This window comes from Apus apus, chromosome 15 (genome assembly GCF_020740795.1).
Source record: "Apus apus isolate bApuApu2 chromosome 15, bApuApu2.pri.cur, whole genome shotgun sequence".
NCBI classification, from domain to species: Eukaryota; Metazoa; Chordata; class Aves; order Apodiformes; family Apodidae; genus Apus; species Apus apus.
The window spans coordinates 1,714,547-1,729,630 of record NC_067296.1 but is presented as its reverse complement, the minus strand read 5'-3'; the positions used below and the strand labels follow the sequence as shown (position 1 = coordinate 1,729,630).

Below are 15,084 nucleotides of genomic sequence, written 5' to 3'. Positions count from 1 at the left end.
TCTTTTCAGGGTTTACATGTGCTAAGCTTTTCACTTGTAACTTTCCTGAAAAACTAGTGAAGGCATCACCCTACCCTTGGAAAATGAGGGAGTCTTTCCCCCGATTTCAGTGCACAGAACCTGAACTCTGTCACTCCTCGCTGCCACACGAGGAGGGCGGCTGTTGTTCCCGTGTGCTCAGTCATGCACGGCCGGCGTGTCACGCAGCCTGCACTGCTGCCAGGGATGTCCCCGCAGTCACCCAGCGGGTCCCCCTGTGCTGTCAGCACATTGTTAGAAATGAATGGTAGTGTTGATTTTGCATTCTAGTGTTAGAAATGTAGTGTTTGGTTTGGTTCACATATGTATATTCTAGTGTTAGGAACATATAGTTTGTTTGACCACATTTATATTAGGACCACATATAGGAATATATAGTTTGTTTGAGATATATATTTTAGTGTTAGGATAATTGTTTGTTTGAGAGATATCTACACATTCCAATGACACCTGGAGTGGTTTATGGGCCAAGAAACTGAGGGACTTAATTGGGCTCCATCTGGGGGATCTGAACATGGAGAAGGATTTATGGCCAAGATAAGGCCGAACAAAGCTACTTCTATGCTGCTCTTCAGGGCAAGATGACACCAGTAGATTGTTAATTGGGAAGACAGCCAAAGGGGCAAGAAAGGTCAAAATTTTACCTTAAAAGGTAAAAAGTGACCTGCTAGAATGGAATGTGTCAACAGGGGCGGGAAACTCGTAGGATAATTTGAAGCGTCGGAGGGGCTGTAAACCCTGGAGTGCCCAGGCAGGGGGGAACAGGGGAGGGAACTTTGGGAATAGGGAATATAAACCGTTATTCACCTGGCTATAGGTGTGCCTGCTTGTTTAGGTCACCCATTCTTGCAAGGATGTAAATAAACTGTGCTTGGCTGAAGGATCCGTGTGGGGCTGTCATTGGCGCGACAGACGTTTCTCACAACATCCCGGCTCCGCTCCTGCCACAGCCCGGCACCCCAAGGTGTCCTGTAAGCTCAGAGGAGCACCAGCCTGGCCCGCAGGGTTGTTTTGATGATCAGTAACCGTTACTGTAGTGTATGTACACACACACGCGCGCATACACGATACAGTCTGTGTGAGCGTGTGTACCTGCCCACAGCCCCCCCGGGGCCCTGGCCCGGAGGCCTGCTGCGGAGCTGAGACGACGACCGGCCCCAAACGGCTCCCTGCTGCCCGGGGCAGCCTTACCAGCTGCGGCCTGGGGAAAGACAGCTGTGACAAGGCGCGGAGGTGAGCTGAGAGCCCCGGCCCGAGCACACGGACCGGCGGGACGAACCCCGGCCCGCCCTGCCTGCCCGGCGGCCCCTCGTGCGGCTCTGCGCATGCGCTGCGCCCGCCGCGGAGCACGCCGGGAGTTGTAGTCCGGCGGCGCGGGGGGGTGGGGGGAGAGGGAGACTGGAACTCGGCGCATGCGCACAGCCCGCCCGACTTTGTCAAGCGGGCGCCTCAGCCGGGCCGGAGCCATCTTGGCCGCGGGACGGGGCAGCTGCCAGGCCGCCGCGCCCGGTGAGGGGAGCGGGGCTGCGCGCCGCGGGCAGGGCGAGGAGGAGGAGGTAGTGGTGGGGACGGGATCCTGCGGGGCGCGGCGCGGCGGCCCCGCCGCTCCCCTGCCCTCCGGGCGGCCGTGGGGAGGCCGGGGGGCGCGGGGGACCCCGGCGGGCGGAGGCCCGGCCCCTCAGGGGCTGGGAGGCCCCGGGAGGCCCCGCTGAGGGGGGATCTTCCCGCCGCGGAGCTCCTGGGCCAGGGCCGGGCCGGCAGCATCGTTCCTTGCCCGGGGCGCGGGGCGGAGGGCGCGGGACCCCGGCGCTCCCCTGCCAGGGCTGCCTGGCTTCGCCGCCCTTCCCCGGCCTGCTCTGCCCAGCCTTTCGTGGCGGGGCCGCTGCCCGGACCCCGCGCTGGGCTGCCCGCTTCCCCCAGCTCCGCGTGGCTTGCTTCACTTGTCCCCAGCGGTATTTGCTTCCCCTCCCCGCTCGGACCCTGCCATCCTTCTTTCCAGGCTCCTTGTCGCTGAGATCAGCCTGTAAACCTTCCCCCTCTCGGGGCTTGGGGGGTTCGCTCCCGGCAGAGGCTTTGCTTTCCGGCAGCTGCTCTCAAGCCCTCCCTCCAGCCTTTGTATTTAGCCCCAGCTGAGCAGCGCGGCCCCCCGGCCCGGGGTCTCCTGCCAGATGAGGCGGCGGCTCCTGCAGCCGCTTTACGAGGCTTCGCTTCCTTTGTCTTGTCAGGGGACAGTCGTGCCTTGGGCGAATGCTTCCCAGCGATAAAGCACGAGTATAGCTGGAGGTTTATACTGAGCCGTGTTCCCCCTCGTAAACACAGCAGAATGGCAAGGCTGGTGCCACCGCTTTATTTTGGAAACAGGGGCAAGTTCCAGCTGTTAACTCTCCCGCTTCCAGAGAGGGTGTCATTGACCTTGTGTGGCAATAGTATCCAGATAAAAGCAGAAAAGGGTGTCTTTGGCTGTTCGGCTTGATTTAATAGCTGTAATTTGTGATGTTATGTTGACAAATGAACTTCAGATCTGTTCTGCAGGTGTAGCATTTGGGCTACAGCTGCTGTCATTTGTGTGGCACCCTTTACCCTTGAAGCTTCAAAAAACATCCCCAGTAAAACTTATCTTTGTAGCTTACATGCCACTGAAGAAATCAGAAGCCAGGGTATTTTAGACCATCTTCCTGCACGATATTATTGCTTATTTTAGTGAGATTCTCATTGCTTTGTTTAGTCTTTGCTACCCTGCCACTCATCCTTTTCAGAGAGAGAAGGAGAGGAAATTCAGCCTGGTATTTGTAGGAAGACAGTCTTTGGAGAGAATGACAGTAGATCCAGCTATTGCTTGCTTGTGTTTACCTGAAAAAAATGGCCAAGATGTTTAAGAATGAAACATGAACTGGAAGCTGTCTTTGGTTCTGAGGATTTTAATGCTTGTAAAAAATCTTGTTTGAAAAACCAAATTGAAATTCTTTTTGCTCTTCTTACAACTAAAGTCCAAGCAGTTCTAATTTTATTACAGTTATATTGCTCTTTGCTACAGCCATTTTAGTGTGCATTCTTGATTGAGGTCTGGCTGGCAGTTTTAATCCCTACACTGAATGCCTTCACCTCCAAGTGATCATTGGAATAATATGCAACATTTTGATCCAAAGTGAATTTTCTTGCCTTTAAAACAAAGAACTGATACAATATATGTGGAAGACAGTGTTGCAGTGGAAAATAGCTGAGGCTTCCAAGTGCTAACTTTGAAAGCTTCTTACAGATTAAACAGTTATTTTGGGGCTAAGAGAGATTGAGAGATTATTTGTATGAATTTATTAGTTCAGCAGCATCACCTCGTGTTCTTCCCTCAGTTTTTTTCTCCCATAAAGTTCAGTTTCTTTTGTAGTGAAACAGGCCTGAATATATGAAGTTGTCTTATGACTTTGTTTCTAAGTTTCAAAAAGGTTTCGCAAGTTACTACAGAGTAAATAAGCTAATAGGAAGACAGATAGTAAAGTAGCACGGTGATTGTCTTACAGGGGTTAATTGTTACTGAGAAAACTTGCCTCAGGACTGCTTGAAAAATATGTTTTGTGAGACACAAAATAACTTAATTTTCCTCGATTTTACAGCATATGCAATAGGTAGGATGCTTCTCAGCAGCATGTCAGTATCAGTCAATGATAACATCTAAACAAACATCTATTGTAAATTTAAGCTGTTTAAACCAAGTGGTAAATGTATTTAACTAGAGTTAAGTGCTTTCCATGTTGCAGCAAAACCAATTTGATTTCTGCTTAAAAGCAAGGAGAAAGGGGTCTGTGGGGTTAGAGCAGAAGAAAAAACCTCTTGCAAATGGTCATGGTGAAGCTTCTGGGAGTTGTCATCACTGATGCTGTTTATTTTTAAGCTTTTCTGCTTGGCTATCCAGTTATGTTCCTGTAATGTTCCGATTTTTGTCAGTCTGTTGCACTTAAACATAATTGGAGGAGCTGCTTTGTGCCCTTACACCCAAGGGAAGTACATGTACATACCCTAGAGGAGAGAACTTGCCTCAGTTGCTTACTGGAACCATACTTTGCCCAACTACAGAAGCACTTTGATGTGCATGGTCACCTCAGGAGAGGAAGGCGACAAGCTGTGATTATCACCCAGCTTGGGAATATTCTGGTTTTCTAGATATTTGGTTTTTACTGTCTCATAAATAGGGTATTTTTTAAAGTTTTAGGCAGTCCTACGGTTTGGTTTGTCTGTTTCCTGAGCTAATTCTGTGTCCACATTTTGGAGAGGGAAAGGTAGTTTTTCATCCCTCTCATCTGAAGAATAAAGTAATAAGGACTTGAGCATTTTCTGTAAGTGTCTGGCATTCAGGTTTATTGTAGTGCAGAGCTGTTGCAGTTGAAGGATTGTTCTTTTTTTTCAGATAAGAATTGCAAATTACACTTAATAGAAATGAAAGTATTGTAACAAACTGGGAAAGAGCATTTTAAAGAAGCCAAGGCCCTGTTTCATATGACCAGCTCTTAAGTTATGCCCGGAATTTCTGCTTTTACTATACTGAGGCATAGAACAATCTTCCTGGTAAAACATCAAGGGCAATTTTTTTTTTTACCCTCTGAGGAAACACGATACTAGATCTTGTTATGCTGGTTATTCAAATAGTTTTTAAAAACTTGGCAGTATGTTAATATGCTTCTCTTTAAAAAAAAAAAAAAAAGGTTTTATTACAGGTCTTCCATTTAGGAACTGATAGTGCCTGCCTTCCACCCACCTGCCTGAGCTATTCTAAACTGCACTGGTAGGAGAGGCCTATTGTTTCAATTATGAACAGAACTACTTACATGTTTGCATTTAGATCATTGATTTTGAAGTTCAGAGCTCAGACTCAAATGGTATTGTTGTTGAGCAAGAAACAGCCTATTCTCTTCTGGTGGATTGTTAAAGTTTGATTGTGTGGAACGTGTTTCTCATCAAGAAGTTAAAGTTATGGGACTTGCCTTTCACCTGAAATGCACAGATGTTGGGTTTAGGATTGGGTATGTTGTGATATGGAAGCTGGAGCTTTCAAGAAGATAGTTTAACAAAATCCTTCTTTACTCTGTGGGTAACAGAGCCCTGGGACAGGCTACCCAAGGAGGTTATGGAGTCTCCATCTCTGAAGACATTCCAAACTTGCCTGGGTGTGTTCCTGTGTGATCTGTTCCTGAGGATCCTGCTCTAGCGGGAGTGTTGGACTAGATGATCTGCAGAGGTCCCTTCCAATCCCACCATTGTGTGATTCTGTGATCAGCCTAATAAATCCTTATGCTCTCTGTTTTCTGCCCTTTGTAGGTCTAGCTTTTTGTCAAGGGTAGCCTTTAGACATGCTTTTTATTTCTATTAGCTAGATACCTGCTAATCTTTTTAAAGTCCAATGCTAAGGAAAAGAAGGATCAGTTAATGTTTAAGGCAGTCTCGAATAGTGAAATACATAGTGAAGGCAGGACTATAACCTAGTTCTGATTGGTTCATTAATTCATCAGATGGATAGCCATTTGCAGTGAAATCTCCATCAAGAATGTAAAATATGTGACTAGGAGCATGTTCATTTACTTAAAAATAAAATGGGCTCTTTGATTCCTTCATTTTCACATGATTGTAATGGAAAGTTTTCCTGTGCAGGTCACTCCTAAGTGGTTACTGCCCTTTTCATCTTTGCCTTGGTCAGCACAGTGAGAAAAGCTAAGGAAGGTCAGATGATGAGTGAGATGAAGAGGAGGATATACTGAGACTTAGGAGTGGATTGTGTTAATTTTCAACATGGTTTTGGTCAGTGTCCATCCCTGGTGCCTCCTCCTGTCCCCAGTGTTAGCTGTCTTTTAATTATGTTTTAATCAGCGTTATTTTTGCTTGACACTTAGTGATCAGATAACCACATTTTTATTTCTTCACTGCTGCTGTCATAAACATTTGACTGGATTAAGACCTATTGCTCCAAACACTGCATTTGAACTTTTCTCTGACACCTTAATTTTGTTCTGCCAGTGCCATGAGCTGCTCTTCTCTTGATTTATTTGCAAAGCAGCGAGATGGAGTGAGTTTCTTCTCTATAAGGATTCCTTATCTTCAAAAGTTTTTTCACTGTGGCTTGTCAGAGCCTTTATTAATTGGTCCTTGGATCACTATGATTAATTTCTCTTTGTAAGGCTGTATATTTATATGTGTTTCCTACTGCTTTAAGTATATAATATCAGAGACTAGATAAAAAATGAGGCAATTAATATATAAAAATGTCCGTAAGGCAGTCATGTGTTTGGCCTGGCCTTTAACCAGGCTTGCTAACTTCTGTGAAAGTGATGAGCTGCTATTTTCACTTGATTTTACCTGAAGTTGAACACCCTTTCCTATCTATTAAAGTTAAGTCCTCCTGGGATGATCCTGCCTATGAAGGGCATTTCACTCTATAAAGAAAGTGGTAAAAAAGAAACACAGAAGCTTAGAAGGTAAAAAGCAGCAGCGTGACACCGACTTGTCCTTTGTGTAAGGAGAGCAAGGCTGCTTCTGTTCTGAAATGTATGCCATCCATCCAGTGCATGTGTTGCCATCAGTGGTGCTGTCTACAAAGCAGCTTCTTATCCCAGCTGTTTGAAGGGGAATGATGTTTATAATGACGGCAGAAAAGAGGAGGGAAATGCTGAAGGTTTAGGAAAACACTTTGACCGCATCACTCTACATTAAAAAAGTTTCTGTGGCTATCAAACTAAAGAGCTGTCACCCGTGTTTGCTGGGGTTTTTACATTGTGTTATTTAGTAAATGCTGGTTGTGTGCAACATTTCTAATTCCATGTAAGTGTTCATCACCTGAAGATAGAGAGGAAAACTTAAGATCAATGGGCAGTACTTCTCCAGATAGCTAGCATAATCCATTTTGTGCATGTAAACTGAGTTTACCAGTCAGACATCAGAGTATCTTTTTTGTCTTTTGCAAACGTGGCATGTGCTGAGTCTTTGAATGACCAGTTTCCAGAGCAAGTCTACATTTGTTAAATATTTGCCTGGACCAGATCTAGTTCAGGTCAATGAATAAGCAATCACAAGGCAACAGTGTTCTCATTGTTCTTCCTTTTGTGCACCCCTCAAATCAGTGTATTTAACCCCCACTCTGAAATATAATTTGGGCAAGTGGATTTGCTGTGTGTGGAAGCCTGTTGACGTTGCTGGTGGTTTATTTGGGCGTTCTCAATGGCTTACTGGTTTTAGACACAGCCCTGGGAGGTGTAGCATATCATTACTTTTTTCCTTTCCCTTCCTTTCTACCCCTCATCAGGCCCTCAGACCTACTATGGCATTAGTGAACAGCTGCTACAGCAAAACGTAACTTTAAGGAAAGTCTTGCTTGCATCTGGGCTGTCTGAACAAAATAATGCTGTCCTGATGGTGATACTAGAGGTGAAAATGTTTTCAGCGTCAGAGCTGGGAACCTCCTAGGGAACTGTAGGTTTGAGTGTAGAAGACAGCAACAAAATGAAAATCACAGTTAAGGGTGGATGCCGTGGGAGGTGAGAGGGGAGGCACTTTGTAGACAGTAATGATAGGATCTATTATGGGAGAAAGCCGTAAGAAATCCCACAGCTATGATTTCTTTGCTTTCTGCAGTTTTACTTCCTGTTTTTAAAATTGTAAACTCTGTACTTTGTGCTTTATATTTCTGTCTTCATGACTTATAATCAAACACAGTAAGGTTTTTCTGCATTACAAACTAAATGAAGAAAGTGTCCAAGCAAAATTTAGTAGGAAAATCTGTCAGAACTCCTCCCATGACTTAGATGCAGAGTTTGCATCTGGAGGAATGCTTTGCTGGGTAAGAAGGTGATTACATAGTGTCATAACCCTGTGGGCTAGTGCTTTTACACCAGTATGTGAGCACCTTTTTGGTTTGCTGCATGGTGCATGGGCAGGTGAGCTGTCAAGGGGTGCAAGGATGGTGGTGGTAGAGTGTGTTCACACAGAGTTACACTCCTTTTAGAGAGTACTCTGCCAGGGTGAGCAAAGTGTGCCTGCTTTATCTAGAAAAAAAATGTTCTGCAGTTATCAAGGGCCCTAGGCTTTTTTTTTTTTCTTCCCTGAAGATTTATGGAATTGAAACAGGTCAGTGAGTGTCAATTTAGCATGAGAATTGGCACAAAGACAGGGAAGGACTGTATGACTGGGAGGAGCGTGCAGGAGAAGGTGGGTCCCCTCCTTCAACACTCTCAATCTGCCAGAGCAGAGCTCACCATCTGCACTCCCCTGATAGCTGCACTCTCACTGTACAGTTATCTCTGGCTCACTATCAAGTTGAAGTTTAGGAGACAGTTCTAAGCTTCTTCACAGACCTGTGGGCTTTAACTTGTGTCTCTGCAGGAAGGCAATTCCCTTGAAATTGAAGGATGCAGTTCATGTTTGTTGTTAGGAGGTAATCCTGCTCTTATTTTAAATGTGCAGTTGTCAGTTCTTCACACAGAAGATGTAAGACAAAAGGCTGAAGCTTTCATACAAGGATTTTATTTATTATTACAGTCAGAAGTCTTGGATGACCCAAGATTACAGAAGAGAAGTCCACTGTATCTGATACAGGCCAAAAGGGTTTTGGGGCAACCCCACAAAAAAGTTAAATGGAAGTGCTGAGAATGTTGAAATAGTGCTGCAGTTCTAATCCATCTTTTTCCTATAGTTTCTGTTTTATTTTTCAGAGAGGCTTGAGCTGGAATGTAGCAAGCAGTAGCATTTTGCAGGGTTGGGATGGTTGTGTTGTCCACTCCTGGCTATGCTATGCTTTCATGTTGCCTTCTGGTTACTCGCAAAAGATTCATAGGAAGCAGGTGATGGACTTCAGTTGCAATTAGAAAATGTGATGATTCCTCTGGAACTCAAGATTTTACTTGCAGCAGTTTGTGATTTTAAGAAAGACCCATAATAGACTTTCAGATACCTCAGTGTTTACTTAAGTAATATCTTTTTTGTTGGTGTTTTGTTGGTGGTTTTTTTCCCAGTAGATGTAATTTCCGTTAGATCTGGATTTGTGTGCTTTACTTTAGCAATACGTAATTTAGGTTGGAAAGATGGCATTGAATTTAGCACCCAGGAATATTACTGCTTCATTTTGTTGCCAATACTTGATTTCCAGTTCTAGTTTTTTTGATTGTTTTTGATACTTAAGAGTATTGAGAGAAGCTACTTACTTTTCTTGTGGGGCAGTGTAAGAAACTCATACCTTGGTAGCGAGTTAACTGTAAGAATTTCAGTGCACTGGCTGCAGTTGTGCTTGATTTACAGCTGGGTCAGAGTTAATCTAAGACGAACTATCTACCTAGAATCATATCATAGAATGGCTTGGGTGGGAAGAGACCTTAAAGATCATCCAGTTCCAATGCCCTGCATGGGCAGGGACACCTCCCACCAGCCCAGGTTGCTCCAAGCCCCATCCAACCTGCCCTTCAACACTGCTAGGTCTGGGGCAGCCACAGCTTCCCTGGGCAACCTGGGCCAGGGTCTCCCCACCCTCACAGGGAAGAATTTCCTCTTCATGTCTCACCTAAGTCTCCCCTCTTCCAGTTTTAATCCATCCCCCCTTGTCCTCTCCCTCCCTGCCCTTGTCCCAAGTCCCTCCTCAGCTTTCCTGGAGCCCCTTCAGGCACTGGAAGGTGCTCTAAGGTCTCCCTGGAGCCTTCTCTTCTCCAGGCTGAACACCCCAACTCTCCCAGCCTGTCTCCAGAGCAGAGCTGCTCTGAACTTCTGACCATCTTTGTGCCTCTCCTCTGGACTGTCTTCAACAGGTCCATGTCTGTCTTGCACTGGGGGCTCCAGAACTCTCATGAGAGAGGATGGGAACAATCCCCTCCCTGGCCCTGCTGGTCACGCTGCTGGTGACACAGCCCAGGACACAGCTGGTTTCTGGGCTCCAGTGCACGGTGCCAGCTCATGTTGAGCTTCTCATCCATCATCACCCCCAAATCCTTCTCCTCCAGACTGTTTTCATTCCATTTTACACCCATCCTGTATTTGTGCTTGGGATTGCCCCGACCCAGGTGCAGGACCTTGCACTGGGCCTTGTTGAACTTCATCCAGTTTGCATGAGCCCACCTCTCCAGTTTGTGGAGGTCCCTCTGGGTGGCATCCCTTCCTTCCAGCATGTTGACCTCACCATACATCTTACTCCATCTGATTTGCCAAGGCAAGTACAAGCAGGAAGTGAAAAATAACTTTCTTTTTTAAAAGATTTCAAACAATCAGCAAATTTCAGATTTGTGGTTGTCACTGGTAGTAGAGAATGATTCATCATTTCTTTGATAAGCCTTGCCAGGTTGAATTCAGATCCCTGCAGTCTATTTTGGTCTCATTTATTGCTCAGGTGCCTACAGTGACAATCTGTTTAGCAAGGTAGTTTTTGTCAGGCAATATCATTTGCCAGTATTTTTCTACTGATACCTTCATGGCCCTTTTGATCTGTGTTCATGGGAGCAAAGAAATGGAGGTGTGCCTGGGGCGCTCTTCATTATTATACCCCGTGAGCGAGGTGTCTCTGTACAGGTGTGAACCTTCCTCAGTGATCCTGAGCACTCTTAAAACAAGGTGCCTTTGGTGCTGTTCAGTTCTCTACAGAAAATACTAAAGAACCATGTTTATGTTAATGTAGATGCCGTCTTTGTTATGCTTTTGAAAAAGTATCTGCTAGTTTTGAGTTTTCCAGGTGACAGGATCTGGTTTTGGTTCTGGTTATATAGGCTGCTAGTAAACAGCCTTTCAAAAGGTTACTTTTATAAGCATTCTTTAAAACAACCCTGGGTGATGTTGTCATTCTTAGGAATGAATACAGGCAACAGTGTAATTTAATGGTCGAGCATTCTGTTTTTTTAATTCCTCCCAGAGTTGAAAACTTTATGTAGATTTGTTTGAATCTTTGTTGAAAGGTGTGTTTGAACCACTGATAAACGTAGTGCTGAGAAAGGAATGGGGAAATATGCTGAAGCAAGCACTGAGAACTAGAACTGATGGCTGGAGATTATGAAATCCTCTGTAGGTGCTGTCCTGTGTTAATAACTGAACATATAACTGCTTCTAAAGTGACTTGTTAAAAAGCTGCAGGGTAGATGGTGAGACAGAAGGTGGTGGACTTGTGTTTTGTTTTACTGTGAAAGTGTATAATATAGAGATGGTTTCTTATTGACACTTCAAAAGTAATGCCATGAAATAAATTTTAAAAGAGCTGTAGTACATTACAGAAACGTTACTTTTTGTCTCATGCCAAATCACAAAATACCCAGTCAAATTAGTTAAAGCTCAAGTGGTTCTCCAATGTATCTATTATTCTTTTATCTCTCTTCCCATGAGCATCAAATTAAGTTCTGCAGTTTCTGAAATTTGCTTGTGAAGGTTAATGATTTCTGCCTTTTAAATTGGAAAATAACATCAAACTGTAATCTCAACTGTGATGCTATGTGGGTATTTCTGTAATAACGAGATAAGAGAACTAACTGTGTGCACTGGGATCTGTGAGATGTTAGTGGGGATGTTAGAACTATAAGGCTGCAGTGGTGGAACAGCACGGTGATGTGAATTTACCAGCTCAATATGCAGCTCTATGATGCTTCCACCATCAAGTTACCTGTATGTGTCACTAAGATTTTTGGCAACATCATTTTTGTTTGGTTTTTAGTATCCCGAGTGAAACCCTATTGCCATTCTTTCCCACTGAGGCTTAGATTAATTTATATAGATACCTAGAAGAAACTGTCAGAAGCTGGTAGAGGATCAGCATCCTTTCAGTGACACTCCAGCCCAGATTTGTCACGCATGGGATATTTTAAATGTAAAATAGAGTAATTGGATTGAACGTATTGCAGAGATTGGGACAGGTGCTTTATAGAGGTGTGTGAGAGATACAGAACAACAAATACACCTAACTGTCCTGAGCACCATATGAGTTAAAAAGAAAATTCTTAAAGATATGAACAGTTTGGCACCTACCACTAGCAAAGGAAAATGTCTTTGTGAATAAACAGTCTCAACCATGATATTCAATGTCTTCCCCTTCTCTTATGTTCTATAAATAACAAAGGGGTACCCCAGTTTCCAAGGCAGTGTTATGTGAGTGTTTTATGAGGCTTGCTGTGAGGGCAAAAGAAAATGAAAATAAGCCAGGAAAGCAGTGAGCACTTCAAATGTACAGCAGCAGTCTCTGCTGGGACAGCTGAACTTGGCCTGAATTTGTGCATGTTTTTCAATTTCGTGTTACTGGTGGTCATTAATGGAAGCTGCTAGCACTTTGGTGTGTACAGCCTGGGACATTTTGTACAAGACTGACTCAAGCTGTATTACTTTGCTTTTTATAATAGCAGCAATAAGGTAAATGGAAATAGTTTTTTTAAGTGAGAAAAAATACCTTGGGCATGGAATTTTAGTTTAGGACTTGGGAAAGCTGTAGAAATTAAAGCAGATGATATTAAAGATGAAGATTACTGATCCTGAATATGATGCCTGCTGGCTTACACAGCCTGTGCCTTTCTATTCAAACCAGTAAAACTTAAGCTGTAATCAGTATCTGGGCTCTGAAAGGGAACCTCAGCTTGAAAAAGAAATAAATCTGTATAACCAACTTGATAGATGTCTCTTTTGAGAAGGAATCTGCTACAAGACAGAGAGACCTGAAGAGAACAAGCAGAAGGAACAGGACAGGTACAACAGGAGTTACTGAGTTTGTTTTAGGGAAGTCAAAGAATCGCAGAATAATTGAAGTTAGAAAGGACTTGTGGACATCATCTGGTCCAAACCCCTCCACTTAAAGCAGGGCCACAGTGGTCAGTAATGTGTTGAGTTGGGTATGGAATATCTCTGAGGGTGGTGACTTAACCTCTCTTGGCAAGCTTCTGCACTGTTCAGCCACCTCACAGTAAAATAAATAAACCCCTGGTTTTAAGTGGAATTTCCTGTATTTTAATTTGTGCCCACTGCCTATTGTCCCACCACTGAGTCCTGCTGGGGAGAGTCTGACTTAGTCTTTTTTAACACTTTCTACCACTTTCAGGTATTTGTACACACTGATCAGATTCTCCCAAACATTCTCTTTTCCAGACTTAACAATTCTAGCTCTCTCAGGCTCTCCCCATGTGTCCTGTTCCAATCACTTAATCATCTCCATGGCCCTTTGCTGGTGTCACCCCAAATATGTCTGCATCACTCTTGATTTGAGGAGCCCAGAAGGAGACAGACTAGCACACCAGATGTGGTCTCACTAGTGCTGAGTAGAGGGGAAGGGCCACCTTCCTCTGCCTGCTAGTGATGGTTTTCCTAATGCAGCCCAGGATGTTTGACACCCTTTTTTTTTTTGGCTGCCAGGAAGCATTGCTGTTTGAGTTCAGCAGCACTGTAAAGCTGCTTTCTGGCCAGCTGCCCCCCAGCTTTTACTGGTGCAGAGGTTTATTCCTCCCCAGGTGCAGAATTTGGCACTTTCGTCTGGGGAATTTCTGTTTCAATACTTTTAGAGCATCTGGCCTTCCAATATCTGAAGCGGGGGGGACTATGGGACAGCTGGGGAGAGACGTTTTATTAGGGCATGTAGTGAGAGAAGGAGTAATGGATTAAAACTGGAAGAGGGGAAATTTAGGTGAGACATGAGGAGGAAATTCTTTGCTGTGAGGGTGGTGAGACCCTGGCCCAAGGCTGCCCAGGGAAGCTGTGGCTGCCCCATCCCTGGCAGTGTTGAAGGGCAGGTTGGATGGGGCTTGGAGCAGCCTGGGCTGGTGGGAGGTGTCCCTGCCCATGCAGGGAGTTTGGAATTAGATGATCTTTAAGATTCCCTCCAACTCAAACCATTCTATGGTATGATTCCATGATTCATCAGCATATTTGCTGTGAGTGAGCTTGGCCCCTTGTCCAGGTCAGACATTAAGAAGTTAAACAGTACTGGCCAAGTATGTGCCCCTGGGGTACAACACTAATGACTGGCCTCCAGCTGAGCTATGTGCTGCTGGTCACCAGCTTTTTAGCCTTACAGTTCAGCCACGGTGCCAGTTCCTCCCCACAGTCCTGGCTGGCCCATACTTCATCATGTCTATTGAGGATGTTATAGGAGATAGTGTCAAAGATAATCAGCATCCACTGCTGTCTTCTCAGCTTCTCATCTTGTCATAGAAAGCTGTCATGTTGGTTATACATGATTTCCCCTTCTGATCCGTGCTGACTAGTCCAAATCACCTTCTTGTCCATGATAGTTTGCAAATATCTCCTCTGAGAGTTTGCTTCCTGACCTTCCCTTGGATTGAGATGAGACTGTCCAGCCTCAGATCACCCTTCTTGCTCTTGTGAAGAGAGAAGTGACGCCCTTTCTTCAGTACCTGGGGATGTGGACAGTCAGTCAGAGGACTTGTGACCTTTTCACTTGTACCTGGCACAGTCTGGGCTTCACAGAGTTCTGACATGACTTCAGAGGTTTAGCAGAAATTTTAGTTTTTTACAAATTGTTTTATCTAGAGCATTGAATGCATGGGAAAAGAAACTTCAGTTTTTCAGCATCCCTGTGGATGCTTAATACTTCTTAAAATGTATCCTCTGTGGATAAAGAAACATTTGTGTCTACACAGGTAATGGTGCTCAGTTTCTGGTTGTCCTTCCACATGAAACAAGTGCTTCTGGGGTCCAGCTCATTGCTTGGGTCTCAGAGAAACACCATCCATTGCCCTGTTTGAAGAAGCACAAATACTTTGTGTTTTATGACAACCTTTTTTTTCCTGTAGCATTACTTATTCAAGCTAAATATTGCTTTAAATGCAACCTTAATCTATTTGACTGAAAAGATCCTTATTATTTACTTAACTCCTGTGGTCATGCCTTCCCAGTAGTTTTGCAGAAACCATTTTCTAGCCTAGATTTCGTGCAGAAGAAAGAAAGAAGCAGATCTATCCCAGTGATAGAGAGTGAGAAACTTAAGAGTTTCCTTTGTGAAATAATCTCTGAAACTGTTAGAGCAAAAGGTAGAAAGTCTTGAAACAAAATGACTGACCATACTCACACATGGAAACACCTGTATCCACATTCACAGAATTACAGAAAGAG

The 15,084-nt window shown here is 44.5% G+C and overlaps 1 protein-coding gene across 4 annotated transcripts in view; it reads left to right on the top strand.

Moving 5' to 3' along the window:
* The first annotated feature begins 1,473 nt into the window (after window positions 1-1,473).
* The window catches only part of ITCH (itchy E3 ubiquitin protein ligase), a 60,070-nt gene continuing 46,459 nt past the window's right edge, over window positions 1,474-15,084 (top strand). For 3 of the 4 annotated variants that reach the window (XM_051633481.1, XM_051633480.1, XM_051633477.1), the window contains exon 1: window positions 1,493-1,595. The gene's annotated coding sequence lies outside the window, so the exon portion shown is untranslated. Of the gene's footprint in view, window positions 1,596-15,084 lie in introns of all 4 variants that reach the window. The other variant, XM_051633478.1, reaches the window with a different exon arrangement.